Source organism: Chiloscyllium punctatum, chromosome 3 (genome assembly GCF_047496795.1).
Source record: "Chiloscyllium punctatum isolate Juve2018m chromosome 3, sChiPun1.3, whole genome shotgun sequence".
In the NCBI taxonomy this organism is placed as follows: Eukaryota; Metazoa; Chordata; class Chondrichthyes; order Orectolobiformes; family Hemiscylliidae; genus Chiloscyllium; species Chiloscyllium punctatum.
The window spans coordinates 140,336,232-140,355,767 of NC_092741.1; positions in this window are offsets into that span (position 1 = coordinate 140,336,232).

Genomic DNA, 19,536 nt, shown 5'->3' on the forward strand with positions numbered 1-19,536 from the left:
TCCCTGCTATCTCTCATTACTCTTCTCCCTTCTCCCACATTAAAACGTAACAGGATCCCTGAATCATTTCTCCAACTCATCAACACCAAGTACCTGCAGTAAGAGCACAAATTCATGACTGAGCCCATTGACTGCGTTAATGGGAAATAACTGAGTTTTGTGAGAAGCCTGAAGCATGTTAACCACGGTGGGTAACATCTGTCCTACATTACAACTTGATACCCCTCATGGAATGCATCTGTACAGAAAATCACAAGACCATCTATAATTCCTTAGTGTGTAGTGATCATTCAGGAACTAATAAAGGCACATGCAGCAATTTTTGTTAATGTTTGAAAGGCAAACAGATTTAATAGAAATTAAAACATGCTCCACAAATCAAACATGATGCTGAAGTACACGCTTACAATTCTGTTAAAGAAAAAAATTGTAAAACGCTACCTCAATAATTTCAGACAATAAATTCACTGTCATATTAACAATAATCAATTTTTATGATTTAATGTGATCATATGTTCACACTATGCCTTCCTTATAATATAAATGTTGTGATTTTAAAAATATTAAAAATGTGGTTCTCAATTTTTCATAGCTTGTGGTTCCCAAACATTCACATCAGTTTTCAGTATTCTGAAGTTACTTTTTAAAATTTAAAATGGACAGAAAATCACTCAATATGGCAGGGGGCAGTGCCCGTTCATTCTGCACCAGAAACCCATATTATTACATGGTTGGAAAAAGGTGCCCAGGACTTATGCCTTTGCATATAGAAACAGAAGGACCAATGGGTGGCGAAGGTGTCCTCTAAAATTGGACAGTTCTGATTCCACCTGGCATCAAGCTAGCTTTGCTTGGGATAACCAAGTCTCATTATTGGATCTGCCAACAAAAAGGGGAGTTGTATTTTAAAAAAGCCTAGTCTTGAATACATGAAGAACAGGAATATGGTTCCTAACTCCTCACTAGATCCAAGGAATGCTGAAAGCCACCTCATTTCCCTGCCTTCCTAGGCACCACCTTCTTCCATCCAATCACAAATTGCCTTCAGTTTTGAGGAAGTGTCACTTGACCGAAACATGAACTCTGCTTTCTCTCCACAGAAGCTGCCAGACCAGCTGGACGTTTCCAGCAATTTCTGTTGTTTTTCTGATTTACAGTATCACAATTAGAGTCGTAGAGATGTACAGCATGGAATCAGACCCTTCGGTCCAACCTGTCCATGCTGACCCAATCTAGTCCCACCTGCCAGCACCCGGCCCATATCCCTCCAAACCCTTCCTATTCATATACCCATCCAAATGCTTCTTAAATATTGCAATTGTACCAGCATCCACCACTTCCTCTGGCAGCTCATTCCATACACGTACCACCCTCTGTGTAAAAAAGTTGCCCCTTAGGTCTCTTTTATATCTTTCCCCTCTCTCCCTAAACCTATGCCCTATAGTTCTGGACTTCCCGACCCCAGGGAAAAGACTTTGTCTATTTATCCTAACCATGCCCCTCATAATTTTGTAAACCTCTATAAGGTTACCCCTCAGCCTCCAACACTCCAGGGAAAACAGCCCGAGCCTGTTCAGCCTCTCCCTATAGCTCAGATCCTCCAACCCTGGCAACATCCTTGTAAATCTTTTCTGAACCCTTTCAAGTTTCACATCTTTCCAATAAGAAGGAGATCAGAATTGCACGCAGTATTCCAACAGTGGTCTCACCAAAATGTCCTGTACAGCCACAACATGACCTTCCAACTCCTGTACTTAATACTTTGACCAATAAATTCTTTTGGTTTTTACAAATTTCCTCTGTCTGTGGTCAACCTAAACATCCCTCCCTCTCCCTACCCAATTATTGTCCTCCCCCTCTAACTGGCCACTTCCTTTCCGTTGTTCTCACTGTCCACCTGAAAGCCGCCTCGGCCTCTCTGTCAGTGCACTCTCCCATCACAGCCAAACGTTGCTTCTGTCTCCACATGGTTGACACCCAGATATATGGATCTGATTGGACCTTCCTCCCTCTCTCAATCACTGCTACTTACTCCACTTTATAGTGGCCTGACCACTCCCAATCGCTGCTTGCCATCTTTTCATCATGGCCTCAACACCCCTGATCACTGACTTCCTCCTCCTCACCAACTGATGTCTGCTTTCTCCTGCTTGTTGCTACTTTCTTGTTCCTCACATCCTTTGCATCCTTCCTCCTCCTAATTGTTCTGTCGTTAATTGTTTCCTACAACTATTTCTGCTTTTTCTAGATTGCTTACTCTTTCCGTTTCCTCATTGCCCTCCTCCACTGCTCACCCCTAACTGAGTGGGGTGGCAGGAATTGCAGTGACTCCAAATCAATGTGTCTTCGCCAGTCTGGTGTAAATTCAAGCTGACATCTAATGTCAGAAGGGCCTTGGGCCCACATATTCCAATGAAGGGAATGTTCCTTGCATCAACTTTAATAAGTCACTTCTAGCCCTTTATATGTTCACCTCTCAGTCCTATATGATGTATCCCAGCTCTTGTATCATTTTTAACTATTAAATGGCAACTGCATTGTGTCACGTAACTAGCCAAAATAGCTGTATTATGCACGGGATCCATTCAGAACCTTTACATCATACCTGTCTCCTTCTACTCTTCACTAAAAGAGAACTTTTTAATATTCTGTATCAATTCAACAACCCTGAAAATGGTTTTGGTGTGAAATTCCTATAGGGCTTCTTTTTTGATGATTTCCACAAATAACTTCAGTCTCTTGTCTGATTTATGATGAAAGCCTTGTGTTTGATATCAAGATTTGTAATTTTCTTATGATCCCTGTGACCTCTAGAAAAAGAAAAAAGAAAATGAAAGAGGTACGGACGATTCGCGAGTTTGTGTAACCAGAACAGGAAAGTACATGTCCCAGGAGGCTACGCTAAGGCTCTGTGATTCACTGGTCAAACCACATTTGAAGTAATGTGTTCAATATTGGTTACCACACCACAAAAAATCAGAGTCATGCTTTCGAGAAGATGCACTTAAAAAGTAGCAAGACTGACATAAAGGGGAAAGAGGATAAGTTATATGAGGGAAGATTACAGAACCTCAAGAACGGAGGCAGATTAAAGGTCATTTCATCAAAGTCTATAAAATGTCAGTTGGGACGAATAAGATGTATTTATTTCTCTAAATGTTTTCAGGATTGTTTTCTCAATCCTGTTTCCTACTGTGAGTTACTAACATTTCTGTAAAAATTATTAATTTAGAGTATGACAATAACGCCAGAAGATTGAGAGGTGACTTACAGAGTTTAAAGAACAACGAGGGATATAGATAGAGTGAATGGCAGGGGTCTTTTGCCTAGGATGAGGAATTTCAAGACTGGGGGCATATTTTTAAGATGAGAGGAGAAAGATTAAAAAAAAGACATGCGGCAATTGTTTTTTGAATGCGGAGAGTGTTTCATGTGTGGGATGAACTTCCACAGGAAATGGTGGATTCAGCTACAGTTACGACATTTAAAAGACATTTGGATAAGTACATAAATAAGAAATTTTTGGAGGGATGGGTGCCAGGTGCAGGCAGGTAAGACTAATTTAGTTTGGGATAATGGGTTGGTTCGACCGAAGTCCATTCTGTATGGACTCTACAACTCTTAATTCATTAAACGATCATTTTCAGCTGTCTGACAGTTGGTGATGGTTTTACATGTGTCACTCAGTATCATCAGTCTTTTACTGCCCTTTTACAGGACCATTGTGGGACACCAATAAAATGGTCAAATTTGTGAAGCAAATTACTTCCATGATCATTGGCCTTAAAACCATCTCCTTTGTCAGTTCATGGCTGCAAGCCTTACATGATTCTCTCCGTTCCAGACCTGCTTTCCCACCTCGCAAACAATGCCATTACTCTTTTTACAAAAAGAAACATGGCTAAAAGACAGACTGTACATCAGTCACTGTTTTATTTGAAGCAAAGAGGACAGTAAAGGAATGCTTCCTGGGAATTAAAAGCAGTAAGCTCCATAAAACGGGGGATGCAGGCCACACGGAAGGAAATTGCACAGGCAACCACTGCCAAGCAGCATGACAAGGGGTTCAATGACCTCATAAGAGTGGCCAAGGCAAGTGACAACCATGGCCTCCATCCACACTTTGTAAGAATCATAGAGCTTCAATATTCTTGGTTTTGCTTTGCCGCAAGCCATTCGCAATATGTTTTGTCTCCTCTCTCAAACTAAATCATATGTTTCTCTCCCTCCAAAGCAGCTTTCTCATGAATGGAAGGTCTTCTCTCTCTTCCTCATCCGCAGTTTCTTCTGCTGTCAGGAGCTGAAAGCCTTTCTGAATAAGAGCTCTAAATTAATCTCGGATGTAACTATTAGCGATGTGAACATTTACCAGGTCATTTAAAATTAGGAAGAACAATATTTTTTTGGAATATTCAGCAACATGGGGAACCTTCGGGAAAGGTTGGGGATATAGTTATGCAACTTGTGAGGTGACACAAAACACAGACTTGGTCATTTCTATGAAAGGTATATTCTAGTTACAGGTTGCCACCCTGAAAATGCTCCTGTTATCTTAACTCTCTGTGTTCTATTGGTTAACCAAATCTCTATTCATACTGATATACCACGGCAAGGGTTTTATTATCCAACACCTATTGGACTAGGAGTGCACAAATTGATGAAATATTCTGGGTGCTCCACATAATCAATGTTAAAACACACACTAAGTGATACAAACATAATGCAGGGAGTATAGTCATCACTATTAAGCTTTACTTACAGCATGTATCACTTAAATAATAACGCAACTTTGCCTTAATTAAACTTATTAGCAGAGAGTCTTCTCACTCAACTGACTATTTGGACATCCCAGTAGATCATGGTATTTGAGGAGAAATTGACTCGTAATTGAATCTACTGTTGATATTTCATGTAGCCATTTGATTGAACAAGTATATTTACATTGAGGTAAATGCTTTTTAAAAAGCTATAATTTTTTTGTTATCCTGTTACAATACAGTAAATTTTGCAGTATTTATATTTATAAGTTTTGTCAGTTTATCAGGAGTGCCAGTTCATAAGGTACCTGGTAAAATAAAATTTGCTGTGTATCCAAAACCATGGACTCTTATCATCTTTCGTTGCCTTATGTGCAGTTCATTATTGAAAGCATTTTTAAATCCTAATATATTATATCTATTGTTTCCCCTTTATTTATCCTGCTTATTATCTCCTCAAACTCATAGATTTGTCAGGATTGATTTCCCTTTCTAAACTTATACTGACTCTTCTTCATTAGATTGTGAATCTCTGAGTTGTCTGCTATTATACTCTTTTTAATAGACTAAAGCATTTTCCCAATGACAGATGTTGAGCTGATTGGCCTGTAGATACCTATATTTTTGTCACACCCTCCCCCTTATTAAATAAAATGTGTTTTATTGGCAGTATTCCAATCTTCTGGGAGCTTGCCAAAATCTAAGAATGCTTGGAAGTTTTACCAGTGCATCCATTAATTCTGTAGCTACTTCCCTTAATATTCTAGACTGTATTCCATTAGGTCCAGGGAACGTTTTGGCATTTAGTCCCATTAGTTTCTCATTTCAATTCCATATTCTTAACAGACCCTTGGATCTTAATCATTTCAGACCCTTTAAGTCTCTCTGGAGCAATTGCTTTACACAGACCGTGGTATGTGTATGGAATGAGCTGCCAGAGGATGTGGTGGATGCTGGTACAATTGCAACATTTAAGAGGCATTAGGATGGGTATATGAATAGGAAGGGTTTGGAGGGATATGGGCCAGGTGCTGGCAGGTGGGACTAGATTGGGTTGGGATATCTGGTCGGCATGGACGGGTTGGACCGAAGGGTCTGTTTCCATGCTGTACATCCCTATGACTCTATTTGCCTTTTCTGGCTTTTTCCATTTAATATATCTATGGAAGCTTTTGTAATCTCTTTCAATGTCTTCTGAACTTTGCATTTATACTCTGTACTCTTTCTTTATTAATTTCTTGGTCCTTCTTTGATGAATTCTAAAATTCTTCCAACCCCAGGCTTACAACCTTTTTTTTAGCATATGTGAGTGCCTCTTCTTTTGATCTATCAGTGGTCAGGTGAGGTATCAGACACAGGTGAGGTATTGGAAGAATGGAGGTTGGCTAACATGGTACCACTGTTTAAGAAAAGTGGTAAGGACAAGTCAGGGAACTATAGACCAGTGAGCCTGATGTCGGTAGTAGGCAAATTGTTGGAGGGAAGCCTGAGGGATAGGATCTACATGTATTTGGAAAGGCAAAGACTGTTTAGGGATAGTCAACATGACTTTGTGCGTGAGAAATCATTTGATTGAGTTTTTTGAAGAAGTAACAAAGAGGATTGATGAGGACAGAGCGGTAGATGTGATCTAAATGGACTTCAGTAAGGCATTCGACAAAGTTCCCCATGGGAGACTGGTTAGCAAAGTTAGATCTCATGGAATACATAGAGAATAGCGATTTGGATACAGAACTGGCTCAAAGACAGAAGACAGAGGGTGTTGGTAGAGGGTTGTTTTTCAGACTGGAGGCCTGTGACCAATGGAGTGCCACAAGGATCGGTGCTGGGTCCACTACTTTTCGTCATTTAGATAAATGATTTGGATGTGAGTATAAGAGGTATAGTTAATAAGTTTGCAGATGAAACTAAAATTGGAGGTGTAGTGGACAAAGAAGAAGGTTATCTCAGATTATAATGGGACCTTGATCAGATGACCCAATGGGGTGAGAAGTGGCAGATGGAGTTTAATTTAGATAAATGTGAGATGCTGCATTTTGGAAAAGAAAATCTTAGCAGGACATATACACTTAATGGTAAGGTCCTAGGGAGTGTTGCTGAACAAAGAGATCTTGGAGTGAAGATTCATAGCTCCTTGAAAATGGAGTCATAGGTAGATAGGACAGTGAAGACGGCATTTGGTATGCTTTCCTTTATTGGTCAGAGTATTGAATACAGGACTTGGGTGGTCATGTTGCAACTGTACAGGATATTGGAATATTGTGTGCAATTCTAATTTCCTTCCTATTGGAAAGATTTGTGAAACTTGAAAGGGTTCAGAAAAGATTTACAAGGATGTTGTCAGGGTTGGAGGATTTGAGCTATAGGGAGAGGTTGAACAGGCTAGGGCTGTTTTCCCTGGAGTATCCCAAGGCTGAGGGGTGACCTTAGAGGTTTATAAAATCATGAAGGACATGGATAGGATAAATAGACAAAGTCCTGGGGTGGGGGAGTCCAGAATTAGAGGGCATAGGTTTAGGGTGAGAGGGAAAAGATATAAAAGAGACCTAATGGGGCAACTTTTTCATGAGAGGCTGGTACATGTATGGAATGAGCTGACAGAGGAAGTGGTGGATGCTGGTAACAATTGCAACATTTAAAAGACATCTGGATGGGTATATGAATAAGAAGTGTTTGGAGGGACATGGGCCAGGTGCTGGCAGTTGGGATTAGATTGGGTTGGGATATCTGGTTGGCATGGATGAGTTGGACCGAAGGGTCTGCTTCTGTGCTGTACATCACTATGACTCAACAAGTCTATGTTCTTAACAGCATTTCTATTTCACAGAAGAGAAGGTCAGGTAGCCAGACAGCTGCTTTGCAATACAAAGTGCTGCCAATGTCATGGTTTTGATTCCTGGAGCAGCTGAGGTTACCGTGAAGTTTCTGCCTTCTCAATCCAACCCCTTGCCTGAGCTTGGTGATCGCCATGTTAAACTCACCATCAGTTGTCTCTCTCTAATGAGAGAGCAGCCTTTTGGTCCTCTGGTTCTGTGATGACTTTATTGCATAGAAAAACAGAGTAGAAGTAGGCCATTCAGCCCTTCAAGTCTGCTGTGCTGTTCAATATGATCATAGGTCATTATCCAACTCAGTACCCTGTTCCTGCTTTATCCCCATACAGTTTGATCATTTTAATCTTAAAAACTGCATTCACCTCCTTCTTGAAAACATTCAAGGTTATGGCCTCCACCACTCTCTGTGGCAAAGAATTCCACAGGCTCACCACTCTGTGGGTGAAGAAATGTCACCTCAACACAGTCTGAAATGGCCTACCCCATATCCTTAGACTGGTTTTGAGATTGGTTTTGATTTTGATTTTATTGTCATGTGCAATTTACAATAAAAATTCAATAAAATATCGTGAAAAGCTTTCACTTGTCGCCACAAAACAGCGCCATTTTGATTAAATCAAAAATAAGGAAGACAAAGAAAGATATAACTTGAAGGGAGCCCGTCAGACCTGAACCAGCTCATCATCGTCATCGAAGCCTGCGTCACCAACTCTCCACCACTGCTTCACCACCATCTACTCCAGAGTCAACTGACATCGAAGTCACTGATCCTCAGGCGCCATCTTTGCCTCTGGTCCGATACATCTCCATCACTGCCTTGTCACCTCCTGCGCTGGATCCAACAATTGTGACCCCCTCCTTCTGGACTCCCTGATCCTCAGGGATATCTTTCCTGCATTTGCCCTGTCTACTCTTGTTTGGATTTCAGATATCTATGAGACTCCCCACATTTTTCTAAACTCCAGTGAATATAAACCAAACTAATCCCAGATAGACTTCTGTTGCATTTTTCCATAGCCAGGACATCCTTCCTCAGAAAAGGAGACCAAAACTGCAGTCTCTGTGTTGATGTAAGGAAAGGAACAGTACAAAATAATTGTACTACTCCAACAGGTAAACAGAATTTCAATTAGAAACCACCAATTTTTTTTTAATTGTGGCATTCATTAACTACATAAAAGCTCTGGAATCTTGTATTTTTGTTTTCCCAGAACAAATTGAGTACATCTTCAATAAGAGCTTAATAGTAAAATACCTACCTTTGTATTGGGAATGATAAGTGCTACAGAACTGGTGATTGCATTAGATCGGAGATCTTAGTCAAGCAACTAGCTGCAGCCTGTCTAGAATGGTAAAAGGGATGGTTTCCCTTTAAAAGCAGAATTAAGTCATGTTATCATGATTCCTGGCTCTTTATATGTCCCCAGATATCAAAGCCTTGGAAGTGCAGGTGTGCAACTTAATTTTTAATTAGTGGGAAGCAGGGGTTGGAACCCCACTGACACACTGGAGGCAACACACTGTGTGCATGGAGGCACTGGGATTGAATCACTTGAACGCTGATGTAAGGTTATAAATACAGTAGTTGTAAACAGATCCCAGAGAATGTATTAATGACCGCCTACAACAATAGCAGTCACATCCCCACCATTTTCTTTGTGCCGACTAAAGTAACCATTCTGAAGCAAAATGCCAAAGTAAACTGCAATGAATTCAATCACTAAATGACAAACATCACTGACTTTCACTTTCTATCAAAGGTCTTTACAACATAAAACACCACACAGAGTTTTCGCATTTTAAAGTTAGGTATTGTGGGAAAGAAGAGTGCAGTATTTACTTTCTAAATGTTAGATTCATGATCTGATGTTGTGATGTCTGGTCAGAAAGTGGTATAAAACAAAATGCAGAAGAAGTCTTTGGATATTACAGAGAGGGCTGGTGGCGGGGAAGCATCGATTCAGGAAAGGCATTATCCACTTTGATGTTGCTGAAATTTAAGCAATATATTGGAGTATTGTGTTCAGTTTTGGTCACCTTGTTATGTGAAGGATGTTATTAAACTGGAAAGAGTGCAGGATAAATTTACAAGGATGTTGCCTGGATTCAGTGGTCTAAGTTATAGGGAGAGGTTGGACAAGCTAGGACCTTTCTCTTTCAAGTGTAGGAGATTGAGGGGGGACCTTATAGGTGTTCAAGATCATAAGAGGCATGGATAGGGAGAAGGCACTCTGTGTTTTTCCCAGATTGGGGAATCGAGGATGAAAGGACATCAGTTTAAGATTAGAGGGGAAAGAATGAAAAGGTATCTGAGGGGCAACTTTTTTTACAGAGTGGTATGCATATGGAATGAGCTGCTAACAGAAAGAATCTCAGGGAGTCCCTCTCCCACTGCAACTCCCAAGTCATTTCCTCTGCCCTGAAGCTCTTCAACCATGTCCTGAAACAAACTTGCTACCACAGCCACATTTGCTTCCTCAGTGCCTGCCTCCGTAACCAACTCATCCCACATGGACTCTGGACCACTTTTCAACCAGCAGAGTTCGGACCCGAACAGGATAAACAGTACAGACTAAAGACTCAAAAACACCAGCAACAGTTCTTCAAGATCCTCTGCTCCACGCTTGCAGCAATGCGCTGGCACCTAACCTCTCTACAGTCAACCCTGCCTCAGCTGAGGGCCACACTCTCTCAGAATTGCAAAGGACCCACTCTGTACTACATCCTCAGGAGAATTCATACTCTCAACAAACAGTATTTCAACTCCATCTTAAGCATCAAAACTGTAAGTATATCAAACTTTTATCTACCCACCTCCATAACCAACACTCCTCAAACATTCCAAAAGATTCCCCTAGCCTCTGGAAGTGCTCGGACACCATTAGCCATGCAGCTGGTGCAGCTGCCATCCCCATGCTGATTGATGATGTCACTTCCACCCCCATCATGGCCACTCCCACAACCACTTCCACCCCTCACAATTCCTCATGCATCACATGTGACATCACTTCCACCCCTCACATCATCGCTGATGTCACACGCTCAGTGACTTCCGCCATCCCTACTGCCATGTCTGCCACCACTTCCGCCCCCACCAACACCACTCACCTGCATTCTGCTGACACGCTCCCCCCCAGATCCCACTGTCACCATTCCTAGCCCCCAGAACCCTGAGGGGAACACCACCCCTGCTCATGACTCCACCCCCATTCCCCCCACCATTACACCCACTCCAGCTACTGGCTCCACCCCCACTCCCAGCTCCACACCCACACCAGATCCCAGCTCCCAGCCCTGCCGAGTTTTCACCATCCCTCCAGACCTTCCCCTCACTGAGGATGAACGATCAGTCCTCAGCAAAGGACTTACCTTCATCCCCCTCCGTCCACACATCAATGAATTTAATACACACCGTGATGTCAAACAATTCTTCCGCCACCTCCGCCTCTGAGCTTACTTTCACAATCAGGACTCCCACCCACCTTCCGAGGACCCCTTCGCCCACCTCCAACACACTGCATTTACCTGGACACCCCATGCTGGTCTATTACCTGCCCTCAACCTCTTCATTTCCAACTGCTGCCGGCACATTAGCCGCCTCAACCTGTCTACCCCCCTCCCCCACTCCAACCTCTCACCCTCACAATGCACAGCCCTCCAATCCCTCTGCTCCAATCCCAACCTCACCATTAAGCCAGCAGATAAAGGGGGCGCAGTGGTAGTCTGGCGCACTGACCTCTACACCGCTGAAGCCAAATGCCAACTCGAGGACACCTCTTCCTACCACCCCCTTGACCATGACCCCACCCCCAATCACCAAACCTACATCTCCCAGACCATACAGAACCTCATAACCTCAGGAGATCTCCCACCCACAGCTTCCAACCTCATAGTCCAGGAACCCCGCACTGCCCGGTTCTATCTCCTTCCCAAGATCCACAAGCTTGACCACCCTGGCCGACCCATTGTCTCAGCATGCTCCTGCCCCACTGAACTCATCTCTACCTACCTCGGCACTGTCCTATCCCCCCAAGTCCAGGAACTTCCCGCATACATTCGAGACACCACCCACGCCCTCCACCTCCTCCAAGACTTCCATTCCCTGGCCCCCAACGCCTCATCTTCACCATGGATATCCAATCCCTCTACACCTCCATCCGCCATGACCAGGGCCTCCAAGCCCTCCATTTTTTCCTCTCCCGACATCCCCAACAGTACCCTTCTACCGACACTCTCATTCGTTTGACCGAACAGGTCCTCCCCCGTAACAATTTCTCCTTCAAATCCTCCCACTTCCTCCAGACCAAAGGGGTATCCATGGGCACACGTATGGGCCCCAGCTATGCCTGTCTCTTTGTTGGCTACGTAGAACAGTCGATCTTCCGTAATTACACCGGCACCACTGCCCACCTCTTCCTCCGCTACATTGATGACTGTATTGGTGCCACCTCGTGCTCCTGCGAGGAGGTTGAGCAATTCATCAACTTCACCAACACATTCCACCCTGAGCTTAAATTTACCTGGACCATCTCTGACACCTCCCTCCCCTTTCTGGACCTCTCCATCTCCATTAATGACGACCGACTTGACACTGACATTTTTTACAAACCCATTGACTCCCTCAGCTACCTGGATTACACCTCTTTCCACCCTAACTCTTGCAAAAATGCCATCCCGTATTCCCAATTCCTTCGCCTCCACCGTATCTGCTCCCTGGAGGACCAGTTCCACCACAGAACACACCAGATGGCCTCCTTCTTTAGAGACTGCAATTTCCCTTCCCACGTGGTTAAAGATGCCCTCCAACGCATCTCGTCCACATCCCGCACCTCCGCCCTCAGACCCCACCCCTCCAACCGTAACAAGGACAGAACGCCCCTGGTGCTCACCTTCCACCCTACCAACCTTTGCATAAACCAAATCATCAGCCGACATTTCCGCCATCTCCAAAAAGACCCCACCACCAGGGATATATTTCCCTCCCCATCACTTTCCACCTTCCGCAAAGACCGTTCCCTCTGTGACTACCTGGTCAGGTCCACGCCCCCCTACAACCCACCCTCCCATCCTGGCACCTTCCCCTGCCACCTCAGGAACTGCAAAACCTGTGCCCACCTCCATCCGACACCCTAAAGGAGCCTTCCACATCCATCAAAGTTTTACCTGCCCATCCACTAATATCATTTATTGTATCCGTTGCTCCCGATGCAGTCTCCTCTACACTGGGGAGACTGGACGCCTCCTAGCAGAGTGTTTTAGGGAACATCTCCGAGATACCCGCACCAATCAACCACACCGCCCCGTGGTCCAACATTTCAACTCCCCCTCCCACTCTGCCGAGGACATGGAGGTCCTGGGCCTCCTTCACCGCTGCTCCCTCACCACGAGACGCCTGGAGGAAGAATGCCTCATCTTCCGCCTCAGAACACTTCAACCCCAGGGCATCAATGTGGACTTCAACAGTTTCCTCATTTCCCCTTCCCCCACCTCATCCTAGTTCCAAACTTCCAGCTCAGCACTGTCCCCATGACTTGTCGTACCTACCTATCTTCTTTTCCACCTATCCACTCCACCCCCCCCGACCTATCACCTTCATCCCCTCCCCCACTCACCTATTGTGTTCTATGCTACTTTCCCCCCAGCCCCACCCTCCTCTAGCTTATCTCTCCACAATTCAGGTTCTCTGTCTTTATTCCTGATGAAGGGCTTTTGCCTGAAACGTCGATTTTACTGCTCCTTGGATGCTGCCTGAATTGCTGTGCTCTTCCAGCACCACTAATCCAGAATCTGCTAACAGAAATCATTGAGACATGTACAACATCAACATTTAAAAGGCATTTGGACAAGTACATGGTTAGGAAGGGATTAGAAAGATATGGGCCAAGTGCAGGGAAATGGGGTTCGCATGGGTGGACATTTTTAGTTGGCATGGATCAGTTTGGGCCAAAGGGATGTCTCTGGGCTGTAGGATTCTATGACTTTAATCTTCTATGTTACTTTGTGATTAACAATTACACATTCATTTAGTCCATTTCTTACACATAAATAAATGAAGATCCACCTATGGTTATTAATGCTTGATATTTGTCACTTGATACATAGCATATCAGTGTTCTGAATGATGTTCCAGAGGGCTAACACTGTTTGACTATAGTTGATACATTTTCATGTTCCAATTGGAAATGGAAAACACCAATGGGAGGTCACTCATTCTGAAGCCGGCCATTACCTTTGGAAGATCACCTCCATTTCACTTGCAGGAGTCTAAGTGATCTGCCTTCAGTCTCCAGCTTTGGTCTTCAGGTCTCTGTGGGTCCTGGCTCACTTCAAATGGGTTCCGGTATTCCTTAGCCACTTTCTATCAAGTTAACACTCACACAACACCAGGTTAGAGTCCAACAGGTATATTTAAAAGTACAAGGTTTTAAGAAGTTGCTCCTCCATCAGTTACCTGGTGAAGGAGCAGCACTCCAAAAGCTTGTACTTTCAAATAAACCTGCTAGACTATAACCTAGTGTTGCGTGAGTTTTAACTTTGCCGACCCCATTCCAACGCCGGCTCCTCCACGTCACTTTCTATCAAGTCAGATACATCTCAAATTCCACCTTCATAGCTCCCTGATATTGGACTGAATTTTACTGCCATACCACTGGTATAATAGTTGAGGGTGAGACTGCATGTGCTTGGTCAGCTCATCATCCAGCCAGCAAACTGCTGTCTGGCTGCTAAGGTAGTTTGAGGCTGGACTTCTACCCCATTAGAAAGGAAGCCCCACTTCTTTCAGCAGCCGAGGGGAGCAGTGACAACAAGGACAGAGGATCTGTGTGGTTTGTGGGAAATATTTCGCCGTGTGAGGATGGGGGGGTAGGGCCCTGATGAATACCAAGGCAATTTCCTTGGCACAATCTCCCGGCATCCTGGAAATGGCACCACCTTCCCATGGGTAAAGTCTCGTCCATGGCTGGAAAAGGCTATCGGTGGCTAGTAGATTATGTGCTTTAACTGGCTCATAGCAAACAGAGCACCCTCCACCTTCTCTGCAAACTCGGAAGTGAACAGAAGATTTTTTTTTCACAGGAGATGTTCTCATGGCTACATGCTTGCAGTGAATCTCACCTTGTACCTGAAGGAAACCTGGTGACTGAATGTTTCCTACATGCTTCTGGTGTACATAGGGAACATGAAATGCTAGTTGGTCTTTATGAGGAGATCTTCAGTGAATTGCTCATTACAGACTGACTAACTATGCCGATCCTTCTGCAGCTAAGAAAGATCACAAGCTGACACAGTAAAAGGATGTGGTGACCTTCCCTGTCGTGGGCAATGCATGGTGAAATGCAGAAGTGTGTCGCAATTCCTACTGTAAATAACTACTTCTTTGGAGTAGCCCTCCACGCCCTTGCTCTCAAGACCATTTTTGAGAACTACCAGCCACCAGAACTCATATAATCTTTGCTGGCAAGTTGGCTGACAATATCCAACAATCCTTGATGGGCTGAATGGTTTCCTTTGATGCCATAATGGCACGGTAACTAAAATGTTTGATGTCACCAAAGTCTGAAGGTGCTCCTCAGACTTACTCTTTTCAAGTAGAGATCAGTCCCTGTGGGTAGTCCATGCTATTGGTGCCACCCAATTGCTAGATAAACTTGTCAGGACTTTGCACGAGACATCCCTTTGAAATGTCTCCTCCTGGTCAGGGAACACTTCAGCAGTATAGGACGATCAGCCTCCAATCTTAGTGTAAGCATCCTCCCAGATAGCCTTCAAGATACACAGCAATGCAGAATCACCGAGCATCAACAGTGACCTTGGGTTTGTGTCACGATACATGTGATCCCACCATGCTGTCCTGTATCGGAAAATCTTCCTTACTGTCCTGTTTTGACATCATCACTTGTTATGACCCCTCTGCCTTAATTAATTTGTACAGCTTTGGATTACATATTACTTTGATTAGACCCTCGGCATGTGACCCTTATATCTATCATATTATTATCAGCCATTTAGTTTGTTTCCAGCACCACCTTATTTTTAATTTTGTCTAATTAGCTCTCTACCTCAATTATAGGATTATAGGTCATTCCTTCACTTGCTATTCAGCTGTTGACAGTTCACTCACACCATCTGACTCTTTTGATAACCTGCAGAGACTTGTTATTCAACCTGTTGAACCTCCACTCACACCATTTGTATGATCTTTTGGTCTCTCTGCCTATAAATTCTAGCCTGTGTGCTCTCTTCACTCCAGCTGACGAAGGAGTAGTGCTCCAAAAGCCTGTGATTTTAAATAAACCTTTTGGACTATAACCTGGTGTTGTGTGATGCTGTGCCTTTGGAAAAGATTGAGCTAGTCGCTTTCTGATATCTTCTAAGTGCCTTATCTTTCAGGCTGTTTACTTTAAGGCCTGATATCAAACTGTGTGATCATGTAACCAAAGGATGCAATAATAAGTGTGCTTGCGATCTGAATTGGATATTTGTGTTTTTCATACTTGTCTGTAATCTATTGAAGGCAGACTAGAAAATCACTTGAAAAGGTGAGGTCAAATACAAAGACTTTCAACTTTTTTTTTATAACACTTTATACAGAGAACATTATAACAAGATTTCTGATCGGATTCACTGAGTTCAATCAGTTATTTTGCGTAATAATGAAAGTAATAAATATACTCCACTTTTCCAAATCCTGTATCTGTTTGCTGGATTTAAATAAAGTAACTTCCATTTATCTTTCTGTGTTGTGATCTTCTGAATTAGCACAGAGGGGCTAAATTACATTTTTCACCCAATGGCAGATTAACGGGGAAGTGTGCAAGTGCCAAAAATGGTACCATTACTGGCACCAACCTGGCCATGCCTGTTACAATTCACCCACTCGTGGCACAGTTGAGATCTTAAGTGGCTGATTAAGGACCATTAAAGGCCTCTTCCATACATAGCCACAAACGTTTCTACAGCAGGCAGGAGCCAACATCAAGTATGAAACCTGAGAACGAGTGCTTCTATAGCTAATGATCATAGAATCCCAACAGTGTGGAAACAGGCCATCCAACCCAACAAGTCCACACCAACCCACCCTACTCTATTACTCTATGTTTATCCCTAACCTACACATCCTTGAATGCTATGGGCAATTTAGCACGGCCAATTCACCTAACCTGCATGTTTTTGATGGGCATGGGGGAATAGAAACACTTGTTCTGGGCTGTAGGACTTGTTAAAGACCCCCACTCCCCCAAGGTACCATCCCCTACCATCCTCAATTCCCCTCTTCCCTGGCCTGACAACTGCAAGTCCCCACACCTCCTGTTCCCCCACCCGTTGGCAGGACCTTTCAGCCTAGTTGTGGGCGGCACGGTGGCACAGTGGTTAGCACTGTTGCCTCACAGCGCCAGAGACCCGGGTTCAATTCCCGCCTCAGGCGACTGACTGTGTGGAGTTTGCACGTTCTCCCCGTGTCTGCGTGGGTTTCCTCCGGGTGCTCCGGTTTCCTCCCACAGTCCAAAAGATGTGCAGGTCAGGTGAATTGGCCATTGCTAAATTGCCCGTAGTGTTAGGTAAGGGGTAGATGTAGATGTAGATGTAGGGGTAGGGGTAGGGGTATGGGTGGGTTACGCTTCGGCGGGGCGGTGTGGACTTGTTGGGCCGAAGGGCCTGTTTCCACACTGTAAGTAATCTAATCTAATCTATCTAGTTCCTACAATAGCTACCCCAGCCTTTTACCTTTGTGACCAGCTCAAGTAATGGTCTCTACTGGGGATGTGATGCAGTCCCACTGGTGGCCACAACTTCTGGTAACCATTTGATAAACCAGCGGTTCTCAGAGGTAGAACGTCCTGATATAACTTGAGCCTTAACCAACTAAACCCAAAAAATGAAAATGGGAATAGCAGCCAGAGGGAAGCAAGCTTGCTCCCGAAGTTTGTCTAGGGATTCAGATCCAAGATGAGAGTAAAATCCCACCAAAGTTTATTGTCACAAATCTTGTATTTCCATTTAATCCTTTTTGTCTGTCCACAGGTAGAATCCAACACCTAAATTTGTAACCTAGTAACATAATGACTATAACGTGCTTACCTATTAATGATTGCTTGATCATTATTTGAGGTTTTTGAGGAAACAATTTCATTCCACAGTCCCATAATATTGTAACCTCTTTCCATCTTGGGTTTTCTGACATTAGAATGGACAATCTTTGGTTTTCAGAAAATGTAAATCTCTGCCTCATCCTATCTGTAAAATATGCTCACAAAAGTCACAATGAATGGCCAGGCCGTTCTCGCTGTAATACACAATTCTGCAAAGTATCTGTAATTCTGTAAATGAAGTTATAAAAATATTTGTTACTTTACAACAAGAATGGTGCTCTTTAAATAGGCACATAATTTGCACATATTCATGTGTAAAGATGCTCGCAGCTCTACGGAACAGAAACTCAACGTGCTTATAATAAATTATGAAATAGATCAGTGAAGATACTGTGCTGTTAATTTCTAGGATAACTTGTCACTGCAGATCACACTAAAAATCAATTCATATTAAAGCTGGAATATTCTATTTCATTCAAATGTACATCACTTAGGTCTGGGTAGACTTTTACTGCCTGGGCTGCATTTAATGTAACCACTTGGATGGTATCCTGCTTAAATCAATGGGCTATTCCGGATAGAGTCATTAATAGTAATTGACTTTTCAGCTCTGTTTCTGGAGACTGCATAATTTATGAAAACCTCTCTCTGTGTAGTCTTAAATAATAGATTGTGGTTTGTGAGAGGGCAGCTCCTAGTACACCACCAATTTGAAGTAACAGGGTCTTCAGAGTTTCCACTTTCTTTCATTGCTTTTTTTTTCATTTCGCTGCTCAAGCACTGACACATTTTATTGGGTTTCATTTTAATCAAAAATTATTTTTATAAAAGAAACACCTACGACATCCCACGCCTGAAGTTAATGAAGGAATGCTTAGACATTCTGATGAATTATTAATTGCTGACCATGCCTTCTGGATGTATCTGGCACAGATAATGTAATTAAAGCAAGGGATACATAGAAAAATGTTGCCAGACTGCAGTTTTTTGTTTGTACAAAAATGTACTGAGTAAGATCATCAAATTGTCAATGCTCCATCCAGATTACACGTTGGATAGTTTGGAGACGAGTAAAAGACTAATTTTTGGTATTGAATTTATGAGGGTTTATCTTGTTCATTTTCATGTGAATAAAACAAAGAAATTAATCAGATCCATGCAGTTGTTTTTGATGAGCAGGTACTGACTTAAAGGTATTCTATTAAGTGTTGTATTTGCACAAGTTGACAGGGTGCCACATTAGAATGCAGACTAATTGACATCTATCTACTTATCTGTCTGCCTTTCTATCTGTCTGTGCATCTATATTTATTAAAGCATTTCCCAAATTGGGAAGGCATGATCTAAAACACAGCAGTTGGAGGATATTAGGAAGGACAGGTTGGCTGTAAAGGAGGTTTGTTTATTCATTCACAGGAAGCGAGGTCACTGCTTAAGCCTGAATTTATTGACCATCCCCAATTTCCCTTCAGAAAGTGGTGGTGAGCTGTTGTCTTTAACAGTTATAATTGACATGGTGTAGATATTGTCATAGGCAATCACTCACTAACAAGTGTGATTGTCTACCAAGGAAATTCTGAGTCACTGGTCACGGGAACTGTGGGTCTTTACTTGGTTGATGGGTCTAATCCCAGAGCCACATCTTTCATCCTTCCTCTTTCCAATGGGTGTTCTCAAAGAATTGTACCCCTTTGTACAGGAGGCTCCTCCAAGTTGGTTTCTTCTATATAAGTGTACACCCTCATGCACACAATGTTGTTAGGCAGACATATCCAGGATTTTGACCCATCAAAAGTAAAGCAACAGTGAAGTTATTCCAAGTCAGAGTAGTGAGAGGCTTGGAAGAGAACGTGC